Raw genomic sequence first — 15,725 nt, 5'->3', positions numbered from 1 at the left:
GGTCATGTCTACTGCACGCAATCATGGCCCTAATGCAGTTTGACCAGTAATGATCAGAGCAAGAATTAAAGTCCAACCTGCCCGTGGCAAGATGAATGGTCTCAACCCCAGAAGCCTTCCCTTGGAGCGCATGCTCATCTCTGTGTTTCCACTCTAGTTTATACCATGCTACTTCCATATTTGCATTACACCAAGTCTTTGCTTCATGGCCGACAGTGATAGACGTTTTCGTTTCAACATCCTCTCTTTCATCCTGCACCTAGCACTTTTGTTTCCTCCGTCCTGATAAGGTTGCACGCTTAGCACCTGAGCATCCTCATCACAGATGCGGTTTTGCACTTTCTCGTTAGGTAATGATTTCACATATCAGGTTTACCAGCTTCACCTTCTAAGCCTTTTTATGAGCAATTTTCGTAGACCATGACTCCAGTGAAGCTGACATAGAGTGTACCTGTGCGCATGGGTAGGCTGGTACAAATCCCTTCTGTCAGCAGGTGCACCAGCAAAAAATAGAACTTAACAGTGACCTGCTTTCACTGGTATGAAGTTCATTTGGTATTCATGAAAGCCACGAGGATGTTAAGTTTGTAACGGTATAAACACTTAGCTACAGTTTTTTTTAACATCGACTCCCATGGGGTTGCCAGAAGGGAAAAGAATACAGGTGAGCCTATACAATAACTTATTTATATCCTTGCCTATAGCTCTCAGTGGCATCTATACAGTGTACATAATCTTTCTTGTTGGAACAGTGAATCAGGATCTATGCATGAACACAGAAATCTATGTGCATTGCATGTTATCAGCTTGTTGGTACATAGTCAAATTCTGCTGCTTTTACTCACAACGCACCGCAATTTTCTCCAGAGAGGAACCCTCTGTTCCTTCTTGTGTTTGCACTATATCTCCCTGGAAATCTCACTCTCTGTTTTCAGTTAAGAATTTCAGAAAGGAAATAATTTGTTTCGGATACTTCATTTGGCGTCTTCTTTTTGCCAAGCTGAAAATTTTGGAAAAAAAACCCCAATGAGTCACAAAGTATGCGGTTTAAAAATAATAAGAACTTGATTCAGCCGTCAACCCCTCAGCCAGAAATGGATGATTTAGGTCTGGTTCTGATCTTTTCTGTCAAACAACTGCTGCCGAAGGTAAACCCATCAGAAATACTGTCTAAACACTGAAAGTAGACAGGAGGGACGAGAGGAAAACAAGTAACAGAGTCCTCTCACAGAAGGACTTTTCATGTGAGTAAAGTTACTCACAATTAGCAAGTGTTTGCAGTCAGCTTTTTATGCTGTAATTCAATCTAACTTCAGAGAAAAAGATTAACGCTCCTTCTGCTTGTCTTTGTTCATGGATGATTTAGGCAAACCTGTCTCCTCCTCCGCCGTTTCATTCTCTGATAATTACGGCACATATGAAGCTCCATAGGTGAGAAGTTTTCAGATGCTTTCATAGGGGAGAGCACAACTTAGCAGTTGCAGCTTTGGGAGCTGCTTTTCTCCCCACTTGACATTTTGTGGGCAAGCTCCCTTCCCGTTACCGAGCGAGTAACATCCCTATGGCAATTGCAGCAGTGGCTCACATGGAAAAGTAATATTAGGAAAGTATTTAGTGTATGTGCAGCTGTCTGTGGTGTCACTCTGGCTGGTGGAAATAAACCGAAGAGATCAACCAGTTATTTGGGAAACACCACGGGTTGATAGGCCACAGTTAGCTGTTATCTATGTGTTTATGCAGCTTACCAAGCATTTAAATGTCAGAAAGGAATCTCTTGAGAGGGTCCTCCCAACTCCATCCTTACCAACAAATATCCCATATACTCAGTTCATGTTTTGATTTAAGGGTGTTTCAACTCGCTTTTGGCCCAAATTCCTGTCCAACACTTGTGAGTTTTAGAACAATTTGTTGATTCTTTTGGTATTTTTGTATATTCTTATAAGACTCTGCATTTCCTTTTTCCTGCTAGCAGAAGAATTGGAAGTGACACTCTATATGGTTCATAAAAAGGCTGAAAAATCCGTTATGAAACTTCCAATCTAATTGATAAAACAGATTACAGTACAAAGGAAAATGGGCAAAATACAAATCAGAAGAGAAGAAGTTAACTGAAGAGGGAATCTAAAGGCACTAGCAAAAAATAATAAGGCCAATCTATTAAGACGAATAAAGAGGAATAATACAGAATATGGAATACTAAAGAATCATTAATACATATTTCTCCTCGGTTTTGAAAGAAGGAGGTTAATGAATTCATATTGTCTTTCATTTTATATACCATGCGTTTTATTTCCTCGGTCACTGGGGAGGATGTTAAACAACACAATGTCTCCATATCTTCAGGGCCAGAAAGCTGCAGTCAGGAATGTTAAAAGAAATGGCTTTAGAAATGAGTGTAAATCTAAGTCTTTGCTGCACAATGCAGGGGTACCAGGACGCTCAAGTTAGCTGAGGTATCAAGATCCCTGCAACAGCCTTCTGGTAGACTTGTTAACCTAGCTGGGAAACAGCCCAATACTGTGCCACAGATAATCAACATCAACATCGCACAGATGAAATCCCAGAAGACTCAAGATGATAATGACAAACTGATGCTTTAAGAACGGGATGATCCAAGTAGCCTTACAGTTAGCACAGGTAAGATCATACACAGAGTCTGGATGCAACTGGGGATTACTTAAGTACAGTATCAAAATCCCCATTTGTTTATATCGGAAAATTCTGTTCGTTTATTACTTTTTTATGATACTATCCATCTGATTGATAAAGATGGCTATAAAATTCTTCAAGCACATCTATACTAGCGGGCGCAGACTGTTGCTAAAAGTTGCTTCTACCCAGTTAGGCACAACGTGCTTCAACCTGGAAGCCATGTAGATATGTCAGCACGCACTATGCCTGAGCTCCTGGGGCAGCTTGGACAGAGAGGGCATTTTTAAACACAAACTCTCTGCTCCCAACCTGACTGCTAGACAACGATGATGTGGATATTCACTTGTTTTCTCTTTAGCAGTAAAGTTTGCCATTCTTCAGGATATAAGAATCCATGCGGTGGGAGCGTATGTCTGGATCACTGAGTCAAGAGTAAGCCTGTGGTAAATAATATGCAGGAGGTGGAACACAAGTCCTGGCTTGGAGCTAGATATTATCTTTTTACATGGGCTCCTCTGAGGCACTAGTCCACCTGAAGATATGTATTACTTGGCTTTTGCATAACAACATGGCCACTTCCCAGCATCATGGCCTCAGCGTTACATGTGGGCATCTCTCTCGTAGGGAAGAGCAGCCACAATAGAGGTGGTTCTCTGCTTCAGACATGGGAGGGGACTGGTCAAAAAGTGCTGGTCAGAGCAACAATCAAGACCATGAAAACAAGCCATGACCTCACCGATGTAGTTATTTCCCTGCATTTTATTAAATGTTACTAAAAAGCTGCATTTTACCAAACCAAACTCTTAAGATGGTTTTAATTATTAGTGTACTTGTGGACCAAATAGATATCCTTAGTCAAGTTAGCCTCTTATAAGATTAGGCAGGCAGCTTCATCAGACCCAGAATACAGGTATTTTTTATTACCAAAAATCTCAGGTTTGTCTGCGCGCTTCTGACTAACTAGAAGTTTGTGAGAGCAGTTTTTTAACCTTGAGAAAAAATGTGCAGATATTCACACCCTGCCCCCAAATGCGTTGTATTTTGATAAGACCTTACAAACCCTTCCTTGCAAAGGGGAAAATATGGCTCATTGGCACAAGGTATGCATCTCCCAAATTTCTTTTGTAGGCGGATAGTTATGTCATGACACAGAGCCAGTTTTTACGGCCTTTGGTCTGTAAAAAGGCACTCGCCATTTGGACCCGAGGCCAGCGCAGGAATGTTTCTCGTCTCACAAAAAGCGGCTCTGACTCTCAACGCTTCCCTTGCCCTGGGAGCTGCCACCCACGTGAGAGCCGTGGGCTCCGTCCCCCGCCAGCCGCCTGCCTGTGCAATACAGCGCAGCGGAGACCACCCCAGGCAGCAGGGACAGCTGGGGCGCATGAGGATTGGGGTGAATTTTTGGAGCTACGGAAAGGCAGTTTCCCAGCATGTGCCTGGCAGCTACGATCAGTCTACCGGCTTCTCCTTCACAGGGCTAGAGCTTAGAAAGTTCCCACATCGAATTTTTTTTCTTCAGAGAGCACCAGAAGAGGCCATTCTAAGCTCACAGCAGCCCAAGGGAACGGACTGCAGAGCAGCTCCCAAACACCGCGACACGCCAGCGACAGACTTGCCCGGTTTGGGTGGGTTATCGCCAGACCCCAGCACACCCCTGGCCGGGGCCGGGGGCAGGGACAGCCCCGCCGAAGGGGCGCCGGGGGCGTCCCCGGGGCCCGGCAGCGCCGGCGGCGCCGCAGCCCGGTCTGTCCCGGCCGCCGCCCCCGAGAAGCGCCGCTCTTACCGCAGCTTCTCCGCAAAGCAAGTTTTCCTCCGTGCCCCAGAGTACGCAGCGACAGTTTATCCGTTAACCACTAGATGGCACCTGGTATTTGGCAACCACGTCCCTTTTTAGGCTCTTTTTTTTGTTTGGTGTGTTTTTTTTTTTTTAATCCCTCGAGTTGAAGCTGATACAGGGATAGGGAAGCTCTGACAGAGCAAAAATAAAACCGGCTCCTCATCCGTGAGATTTCCACTGCCACGGACCTACCCATAGTTAAAAATATTGACCACCCCTTTTGCAAAATATTCCCCAAAATTGCCATAATCTCTGGTGCCCCAGCTGCCGGCCTTTGCTTTGCTTTGCTTTGCTGTGCCTTCCCGAAGAGTGCTGCTCCTGTGGGGCAGGAACACAGGCTGGGGACATCGTGTGAAGAGTTAACATGCAGGAAGAATTTGGTTAGGCACCTACCTCCAGTGCAGCAACCCTTGCTGTGGAGGCTTGGATTTGACATCGAGCTCACTTCCAGAGAAATTCCCAGCGGCGTTAATGTGAAGGATACGGGGGGTGTGTGGTGTGTCTATGTTTGTGGGTATACATGTGTTTCAATATATTAAGGCATATGAATTCTCAAATTTTGGGCTACTTGGAGTGTTATTTTTTCTAATCTTTAAAATCTCGTTCCAAACATTGTTTCCACAAATTTCTCTTCAGTGCAGTGACTCACTGTCTTTTCACAGTGGTATCTGTGTTGTGTGTAACACTGCATCAATACCTGTTTTTGTGGATGAGTTTCTGGGTTCGTTGGGAGCCTTTCCCTTATGTTCCATGGAGAGGCACTGGAATAAAACGCAGATTTCTTGACTGCAAAGGGTCACAGTGTTGGAATTTACCTCTCCTCTGCTTTTGGCAACAACAACCTCTGTGTAAATCTGATAATATGGCTGGCAAATACATGTTAGGTTAGAAAACGGTACAGCAGCTGCTGTGCTACTGGTAGTAACTTAGTCAAATAGATTCAGTAATGTCCAATATTTAGACATGGACTCTTGCAAATACAGTGGGCCTTTGGGGTTCAGGAAACTTGATAAAGCAGCTCCCTGATTTTGGACATTAAATGTGATAAGGCTAATCATAATAATCCTTTTCAAAAGGAAATTCCCAGCCCTTCCTGTTATATTAGGCCCTATAAACTGAAAAACAATATTTAAGGCTAAAAACTTATCAAAGTGTTGGGTTATTTTGTTTGGGTTTTTTTTTTTTTTTCTTTTTCTGGGGAGGAGGGAGGAGGCGGGTTTTTTCCTTGAAAATTGAACTCCTGTAGTATTTTCCTTCCCTGCTCTGCGGGGCGGTTTTCTCCTTTGAAACATCTGGGAGATGTCCAGCTGCATCAGCAGTGGAGAACACTGAAGTACCTTCCTAATGGCATTCGGAGAGTAACGCTCTGTATTAGGTACTGTGTTGGAATAAGAATCAAACGTGAGTGCAGGGACACCTCTCTTGCAATCGGATTCTGATTTCTGCCCTGATTAAATCACTTAGCATTGCTGCTGTCAATGTTTGTTACAGTAATGTCTATAAACCAAATATTGCAGGAGACCCCATTGTGTTAGGCACCATGAAAGCAGAGAGCAGACAGCGTCCTCTCAGCTGTTGTTTCCCCATCTGTCAAGTGAGGACAATGTGCTTGCTTTCTACAAGTACATGAGCACTAATTAATTAATATTTGTAAAAGGATATGTAAATGCTAAGTCTTATTTATGAATTATATTATAAATGAAGATTAGTAGAGAGGCCGTGGAGAGAACACACAGATGGCATTATGAGGGCAGAGCGAGCAGTGTAGGGTGCAAAGATCAGCCGGGACGCAGAAGAAAGGAAGCACAGCAAAGTAAATGGTTAACAAAAGAAGAAGAGATACGTTTGCTTAACTAAAATAAAGTGAGAGTGCAAGGGATGTGGGCAATAAACAGGTGAGTTAAAAAAAAACCACAACACAACAGTGGTCTGGAAATTGATGAAACAAGTTGGAAATGGTAATAAAAAAGTTGAAAGAAATAGGCAAGAAGAGCCCTAGTATTGTACATAACACTGCAATTTATGTGTGCTCTTTATTTTAAAGGAGCTCCTGTACCCTTCGAGTGTTAAAACCTTGTTCAGCGTAACAGAGCTTCGACACTTCAGTGAAGTGATTAGAAATGCTGCACTACCAAGGTGAGTGAACATCTAAGTGCTCATAAGATTGGGGCCTCAGCATGGACCACAAGGCAAGTGATGAAAATCTCATAGACAAGTAATACTGTATGTTACTGTGTTATATGAGCTGTTCTGAAAGTCGTGAATAACTCCAACAAGGGACATTCAGAAAATTTGGGAAAGTGGTTCTGGATAGAGCAGCCACCTCTTCTTTCAGTCACATCCAATGTCTATGGAAGCATCTGTAGGTATTTCAGTTTTCTTCTGTATTGCATAGGTCAAGCAATTGCTTAACCTTCCTAGTTAGAAAAGTGTATTTTGGCAACACATCAGAAAACAGTGTCAGCACATTTTCCCCAAAATACTGGGAAAAATATTTATAAATATTCATATTCAAGTTCTAAACTAAATTTTAGTTTGACTTCGTTCTCACCAATCTGTTATTTCCTTTCCAGGAATGTTCAAGTACACAGCTTTTACTACCATGAATATTCATGACTTCAGGCTTTGGAGGTGAAGTGCTCAGCTAATTCAACAAAGTCAGCTTCAAAATTGCACTGTGAGTTGTAACTCTTGCAATTTTCTATTTCAATTGTAGCTAAAAAAAAATTAAACAGTACAATGTCACCTATGCAGAAGACCAAAACAATGTACAGTGCTTATTTCCAGAATGCGCAGTAAACTGCTTGTGAATGGTCCTACACCAAGTTTTAGTCAATGAGGAAATACCCAAATATTCGAAAGGCATGGAGAAATCCAAGAACTGCATGATCTGCTCAGACAATTCACAAACAGACCCAACAGGCAGCATTTTCCCAAGAGATTGCTCATGGAAATTATTTGCTTCATTTCAGTTGTTAACAAGCCTGAGCAGCTGAGCTCCACCTCCTCTGCGGCAGAGGAGTGATCTCCAAGGTTTTTCCTACCAGCATTACTAGAAAATGAATTAATTAGGTTTGGACAGTTCTCCCTCAGTTATTTCACTGACCCTCAAATCCAGAAGGCTGCTTTGAGTAAATGTGGAGAAAAACATGAAAAATTATATATCCTGGGTTGGCTTTGATCTCTAAAAATGAGGAGGATTTTATTTTAGGTATATAATAATATTGTTAACCTCTGTTCAGTAGGCAATCCTTCCCTTTTCCTCAGCTCTCAGTTTGACACATCTCCAGCATGAAATGGACTAAGATTGCCATGAAACTGAAAGCTGTGGGTGTGAAAATTGGGGAATGCATAGACAAATTCTTCTTTCCTTTTTAAACATGTGCCAGTGAATAGGTCCTCTTTTTTTTCTCATCGGTTTTCTGTGTTTCTTGGTAAAAATTACTATAAACCTAGACTAGAAAGCCCAAAGGAAATTCCTTTCCAGGAATTCCATTAGAGCCACAGAATATCAGAGACCAAAAACCAGGGATGGGCTCAGCCCTGAAATGGTGCCCTGGCTGAAAACTGCCAGGACGGGTCACTTTTCTACCTGAGTTTTGCCAATGTGAAAAACAAGAGGAAATGGGAAATCACTGCAGAGCATTAAAAAGAGCCAGGAAGCAAATGCAAAGGTATTGATTCTGACATAATTGTTTGGCTGCTATGAAAGAAGCAAGTACAGGTGTGGGGGTAAATCTCACAAAGGATGGGCATGTTAAACTGTAGTTGTTAGTTGCATCATCTGGTCAAAGCAGTATGAAAGCTTCTCCACCTATTAAATGTTGCTCAGAAAATGAAACAATCTAAACATTGAACATAAACTATGAAAAAGAAACCCCGTGATTCACAGCATGTGTTGTGTGAATCAGTTCCTTTAATGCACAGTAAACTTCTGTAGCATTGCTACCTGAGACATACATGGTGTAAAGACGCTTTCTAGGAAGAGCCAGTTGTTCAAACACTGGCAGAATATTCTTTGTAGTCCATATTGGTTGTACCAATTCGCCACATGGGATGTCTGGACAGAGCAACATTTAAGATGGCTAAGAAGAATTCCTAGGTCGTTGTGCAGACATAAACCCTTCCTTACTTGAGCAAGCAATCCCAAGCAATTCGGGCAGGTTTTAACAGGAAGGCAAGAAGCGTTTATTTGTCAGCTTCCAGAGGCCTGGTGAAGGGCAGGACGCTTGTAAAACTTCTGTGAACCAATGGCTATGGGCCCACTTCTTTAATGGCCAGTTAGCCATTAAATATATCATCCTAACCACATTTCCGGGAAACAGAAACACTGAATGGCACAGAACGTACTGCTTCGTTGTCACACCCATGCAATTTCAGGACTGATGAGAAGATCTGTGATATATTTACTTCAGTTTGTAAGTGGAAAGCAGGAACTGCTCCAGCTATGTCTATATACATGAAGGGGAGATTCAAAAGTAAAATGAGTAGTGAGGGTTATCGTATATTTGTTTGCAACTAAAGCCAGCCAAACCAAAGGTTGGGCAGCCAACCGTTGGCTGCCTCAACTAAACAACATTTAAAATCTAAGGCTGCTCAACCACCTTAAGAGTGTCCGAAAAAATTATCCATAAACTGCAGTTATTTGCATGTATGTATTTAAACGTTATCAATGTTATGGTGGAAAAAAAGAGTCCTTCAAGTTGCCAGTTATGTTAGGTTCAATGGAAGGGGTTTGAAGATAAATAACTGTCACAGATTTTACAGCGATTTTTGTTACCGATGGCAGAGAAATCTCTTCTTTAATGTAGTGAAGTTAGTTACATGAATAGGAATTGAGAAACTCAGACACTTCTCAAAATAGTGATGTTATACAGAAAACAGGAAAGGAATGCTTCAGTTCTCCTTTCATCATGCTTAACTTAAATGAAAGTCAGCCTACCTGACTGTCCTTTAATGAAATTTTCTGTCAAGGTAATTACATATTACCTAGTGATTAAATATCCAAAATACTTATGGAACATATATTTTAATGAAAGAGATGTTTTCATTAGCGAGCATTTATGTGTTGTAGTTGTTTTGCTACATGTGATGGCATTTTACATTTTCCTCACCTTTTTAAATGTTTCAAATATTTCATTTTAACTTATTAATATTATAATTTGGAAATAAGAATGTGACAAGCGCATGTGTAGTTCAGCTAAAACATTTTAATAAAGGACTAATATTTAGTAGATAAAGTGCACTAATATATCACTGACATGCTGGTGACTAGTAGCTGTTTTAAACTTAATTTTCTATTTTTTTCTTCATAACTCATTTACTTATCATCCTTGTATTATCTCCTTTTTAAAAGTCTTTCTGCACTTCAGCAGTTTGTGAAGACAAATTTAAGGTAAGAAAGATATTTACATATAAAATTTGTAAAAAACTTATTCTGTTTTGCAGCTGAGAATGTCAAACCAAAGGACTTCACTATACTTTCCACTTTGCAATCTCTTTTTATGAGTTCAGTACAAGAGATATGACCATGATTTGGCACATCGTTGGTTCATTTAATTTGCATACAAGAGCCACAGAACCATCTACGCACCTGCTTTTATATGTGCTGGTAGGGATATTAGAGAAGAATGACATGTTCCTTGCTGTGACATATGCTTTCCAGGCTGGTTTAGTTGAATCACTTAATGCTAGATCCACAGAGACATCCAGACCCAGAGCCAACTTACTTTATTTTAAATTTGAATATAAAATGAAGTGAGTGTCCCTAGAAAAGGCTTTGATAATCTGATAGTTGATATTTGCCTAAAAGGTAGGAAAAAGTGTATCTGATTTACTTGAGGTAGCAAAAGGAACTGAGCATTGGTCTTCCTCATTAGATTACTACATTAAAGGATAGGCCTCTTTTTTTTTTTTTTAACAAGGTGGACATACATCACAAGTTACGGGTGATTTTTTGAAGAGCTCAGTCCTGTCTGTGTGCTTTAGGGATGCCCTGAGTAGGTTGGATTGAATTGCTCACTATAGGTGAGGAAATACCTTATTTGAAGATCTCAACAGCACTTAGATGGAGGTAGAAACCAATCTATTTAGGACTTTCAGGACATTCAAGGCTCTCCTTTATATAGTGCTTTTATCTAAGGACTTCAAAGCACTTCATAAAATAAAATAAGTATCATTTCCTCATTTCACTGAGTGAGAACCCACAGAGATGTAGTATTTACACAGGGCACTTCACCTGTCTTCACACAGCCATGAGGCAATCTCCCTCCTAGTCCTGCCTTCCCGGCATACACCAGGTTGTACTAATCTTACTGTGTCCAGGATTGCTAGCTCAAGCACCTCCAACTCATAGGAACTGTTAAAAGCAACTAAGAATATGTTTAAATAGGCATGGCCAAACCCTTTGAGATCCTAAGTTTTCTCGTCTATGTACATTTTATAGACAGAAGATAGAGATATTTTTCTTTGCAGCTTTGGTTGAAGACTTTTGAGACTGCTTGTTTTAAAACCTCTCTTTGAGAAAATAGCAGGAAATCATTGTCTCCTTTTATAGCAGCAGTTAGCCTAAACAATCATTGGTTCCAAATCTGAAAAACAAGCGCTCTCTCTATGTATTTGACTCTACACAGAGACGAAGAGGTGCTGTTGAGTAGTGTGCTGTAATGAGAAATGGCTGAGACTCATGAAAGAACCAAAAAACAGTATTAGAAGAAGGATGCCTCAGGAGTCAGACCTTTGAGAGCATTACAGATAGAGCAGACTGATGAGTCAGAGTGTTTGGTCAGGTTTGAAAGCAGAGAACGGTTCTCCGGTTGCCTGGTTTTCATGCATTTAAAAAAAAAAATCTGTAAAAAAAACAGGATTAGGTACATTATTATAAATAAGCAACACTGCAACAAAGAAACCTGGTTGTTGCCCATCTCTTATCATTGCTAAAATAACCCAAGTCTGATTTAATAAGCGACCAGTTTAGCAGGTAAACAGAAAATTGATCAGGAGGGTTCTAGTGAAAGTGTGGTAGAAATGACTTGGTTTTGCCAACCTGAGCACAGTCATGACCTTTGCCAGAAACAACCCTCCAGGGAAGCTTTAGGCTCCCACATTCATGGCAAACCCTAGTGCAAGGAGTCAAGACCCCAAGAACCATCTGGCATCTTCCAGTTCCCTAGAATTATTCATCAGAATGATCCACATTTTTATTCTAATATTGAGAAGCTCAAGTCCACAGAAAGCCTGGGAATAGCTCTCTCTAAGGGGTCTCTAAATGTGACTGAACTCTCAAGCCCTCTCAAGGAAACTTGAATCTTTGCAAACCAGAGTCTGGAGCCAGTGTTTGCCGACTCCCCACTTCACCTGCTGCGGAACTGCCGAGCAGCCCTGGCTCCAGCCCGTGCTCAGCTCCTGCGTTTAGTGCTGAGTCCAAAAGCCAAGGGTGAGTCATAAGCTAAGGAGCAAACCACTTTTAATTTTCATTGGAAATGTCTGATTTTCATACCCAGAAGAATAATGTTGATAGACCTTTATTCGTAATTCTAGAATTCTGTGAAAAATGCTTTTTCTGACTTCTGGTCACTCTGGTTCATGGTAAAATCTGTCTTCGAGACCTGATAAAGGTTTGAAAAATAAGATATAGCGAGACCACAGAGCAGGACCTTGAAGGATTTTAAGGAGCTTTGTACAGATCATTATAGCCGAGCTGAGATAAACAAATGTGAGCCTGGAGAGATACCTGCTTACATTAATGTTATTCTGAGTTATAACGTGGAATCAAAATCAGTTTCTACCAAGACCAGCGTTCGTGGGGAGGCAACTGCAGAGTTTTTTGGTCTCCTCCCTCTCCTCCCCACCATGCTTCCCTTGCCACTGGAGTCTCAGCAGGAGCGAGGGAGAGCCAGACCTGCAGCCCATGATCACCAGCAAGCTCACCCCACACGCGTGGTCTGCACCATGGGGAGGGCACGGCACTGCCCTATTTGACTGGCCTTCTGGGGACGTGTTCTGGCCCCTGTCAGAACTGCTGGCCTGAGGCTGGGGCAGGATGGTTGGAGTGCTCCCTCCTGTTTGTGCCACCTAATTGCTTTTTCTTAATTAGACCCATTTCTGTACCTTCTGCACACATGCAGAGATGGCTTGGGATTGTCCATACCACAAAAACAGCATCTGGAAGAGACGGTTGACCATGGCATGGGAAGAAGTAATGTAGGGGTATGGGAAAACCTGGGGACGATGTCTCCAACAGTTGTGTACAGATGACTATTTGCTGGGATTACAGGGTTTCCACAGTGCCTCGGTGGGTGGTCAGCAGTGCAAGACAGGAGTGGTTTAGCTGCGCTTACATGTTCATTCTCTTCCCTCCGTCCTACCCAGAGTCTGCTTGCGTTTGGCCTGAGGTGGTCTTCATTTTTCACCTTCTTTGCAGGTTCATAGCAAGGTATTTGTGGAAAACTAGGATGAGAAAATTGTGTAAGAAGGATTCATAGGCTGTGGCACATATAGAGACAGGGTGGTGAGACCACCACAGCTCACAGATGGAGTGTGGTTTAAGCTGGGGCTGAAGGCACCAGCTGCCGGGCATAAAGGAAGCCTGGGACTTCATGGGGAGCTGCAAGAGAGAGTGTCTTTACAGACCTAAGGCCTACCTTGTACATCTCTATCTGCATTACATACGATAAAGAGGGGAGATTTGCAAGAAATTAAATAGAAAAAAAGCATAACATGGTTTATTAGTTATAATGCTTTATTACTCTTCATTGGACATGATTAAATGTCTAGGACATGAATGAATGAATAAGATGAAGTTAATAAAAAAGTGGCTTGCTCCTGGACTGTCATCCATTCTGGATTGTCCTGATTAAAAATGAGTAACGGTGTAAGTGCAGGAGACAGACATATGATAAAAAATAAGATAGAGAAGCCTAACGTCCTTTTCTCTTGTCCTGCCATATAAATTAAATTAAAGGAAACCATTTGAAAACAAGAAATAAAATACCTCTATGCTGCTTTTACAGCAATGAATGTCTACACCTGAATGATGGAGGCAGAGAAAACACCATTTTAGGGGACAACAGATTTCAATATCGGAAGAGAAGGGACATTTGGAAATCCACCAGTGCTTGCTGCTTGAGGAAGGTGAGGCACACCGTGGGATTTTCTCTCTCCTTCGGAAGGAAGCAGACCGTTGTCAGAAACTGAATGCCACACTGACTGTAACAGTGGATTTGGTTTGCAGCTCCTTTGTTGTCTTTTAATAACAAAATAATTATATTCCTATATTGAAGCGTCACAGCAAAAAGAAACTTGAAGCACGAATTTAAATAAAATTAGCTTGTTAGTGGTGGTTTTTAGGAGTCTTATTTTTTTCCCTCAGCTCCCATCCTATTTTTTTTTTAAATTTCTCCAGGGCATGTCATATATAGTGAAAAATCTCAATGGAGGCCCACAGGTATCACTGCTGTTTAGTCAGACTTCAAATTGGGCTCTAATGGTTTTAGATAGAAGAGCAGATGGAGAGGGTTTGTTCACTAGTCGGTGCCCTTGCCTCAGAGTTCACCTCAAGTTGTTTTCAGAAATTCTCACTTCGTGCACATTACTTATTTATATCATCACTTTTTTTTCCCACTTCATAGATAATTGCTACTTAATTGATACTGCCTTTATACAAGCCTCCACAATAGAAAGCAACAAGACACACTGCTAAATAGAGGAATCATTAATCTGTGTATATATTCTGGATTTCCTTTAAAGATGGGCTGGAAATAAGCAAAGTCATTAGTAGTTTGTTTGCAACAGTGTATTTATGAAAGCTCTATGGAGAATGTGTCAACAGTCAGTATGTAACAGAGCAATTAACACAGTACTTTTGTACTTTTGACTGTTAGCATGGGAGTAAACAGAAGCAGATGTGAAGTGTTTGTGCCGTTAGTATTCACAGACTGTTCTGACATATGCAAATACAACTAATGCTTACAGAGCTTGCAACCCTTATTGTACCATGACCTTACTTACCAAACCCTGGGACAGGACTGCTACATTTGCACACTTTCCTAATAATTATTAACAATACGCAGATACAACCTTTTTGTTCTTAAAGCGTTAACCGACTGCAACGGTAAAGCTTCACAGCTAAATGTGTTGATAATGTTATGCATGTGTGGCTTGTTTTAGATGCTGGTTTTTTCCAGTGTAAATAGAGAACAAATAATAAAGAAGTCATGAAAAATATGTATAGCAAGATAGAACAGGAATCACCTCCGACACGCTGGTTCAGATCTAATTATACAAGACCATTGAAGTTCAATAGTTAATACATGCATCGGATTCTGTGTATTATTCTGTGTATTTAGGACAGAGTTCAAAATGAGACCTTTCATTGCCACAGTCTTAAAATGTGCATCTTGCTAAAGCAACTCCAGTCAGTCTGTTAAAATAGGATGAACTGAAATTATTTTCTGCCCTGTTAAAAAAAAAAAAATCACGTACTTGACCTAATAAAATCACCTGCCTTCTGAAAAATAAAAGGAGAAAAAAGAAGGCTTCTTGTGTTCAGTTATTTTTCATGTGAACTATATATATCTGATATACCTGGAGTTACTACGGTGATTTTCATCTTCAAATACTATCTTAAACCTACACAACTGAAGGTCAGATGAGATTTTATTTTCCAATTTTCTGTTACGGATATGCATTTCCAGAGTAGGAATTAAACAAAGCTGAATTAAACAAAGTGCAGTATTTATGGTGATGTTTGGCATTATTTACAGCACGGAAATTGCTTTGCCTAAAAGAAAACAATTCTTAGAAAATATCACCAAAAAGAATATTGAAAGGCCATCTTTTCAATCCCATTTCCCTGTCTGAAGGTAGGAACAATGTACAGCTAACCTTAACAATACTGCCTTTTTATTCTCTTTAAAAGCACAGCGCCTCATGAAATTAAAATCTTCTTTTGCAAGTAAATATATGCTTTTTTTTCTTTTGCTTTTTTTTTCCCCCTCCCATTGCAAATCAGTTTTAGCAGGTCTCACCACACTGTATTGTATTTCTTAACTGGACCCACAACAAAGCATCTTCTTTTCTTGGCTCTGCTGGGGAAAAAAGCCCCGATGTAGGACTAGCAGGAGCAGAGGGTGGTGTGGAGCACCACCGCTCCCCGGGAGCTGGAGGCAGGAGGGCGCTGGGTTGGGGGCTCTGAGCAGCAGCCCCCGGGGCCATCTGCTTCCGCAGGCTGCACGGG

The 15,725-nt window shown here is 41.2% G+C and overlaps 1 long non-coding RNA gene across 2 annotated transcripts; it reads left to right on the top strand.

Annotated features, from left to right (window-relative positions):
- Window positions 1-543: 543 nt before the first annotated feature.
- On the top strand, window positions 544-15,444 carry LOC141737691 (uncharacterized). 2 transcript variants are annotated; one of them, XR_012585228.1, is made up of 5 exons: window positions 544-664; window positions 6,534-6,625; window positions 7,063-7,166; window positions 9,846-9,884; window positions 13,501-14,999. It is a non-coding gene; the product is annotated as an uncharacterized LOC141737691 (long non-coding RNA). The 2 variants fall into 2 exon arrangements; XR_012585227.1 differs by lacking the exon at window positions 544-664 and adding an exon at window positions 3,851-4,277 and having other exon boundaries at window positions 13,501-15,444.
- Window positions 15,445-15,725: the final 281 nt, after the last annotated feature.

Source organism: Larus michahellis, chromosome 1 (genome assembly GCF_964199755.1).
Source record: "Larus michahellis chromosome 1, bLarMic1.1, whole genome shotgun sequence".
Lineage (NCBI taxonomy): Eukaryota > Metazoa > Chordata > Aves > Charadriiformes > Laridae > Larus > Larus michahellis.
Note: the sequence above shows the minus strand (reverse complement) of the source record. Positions and strands in the feature narration are given on the sequence as shown.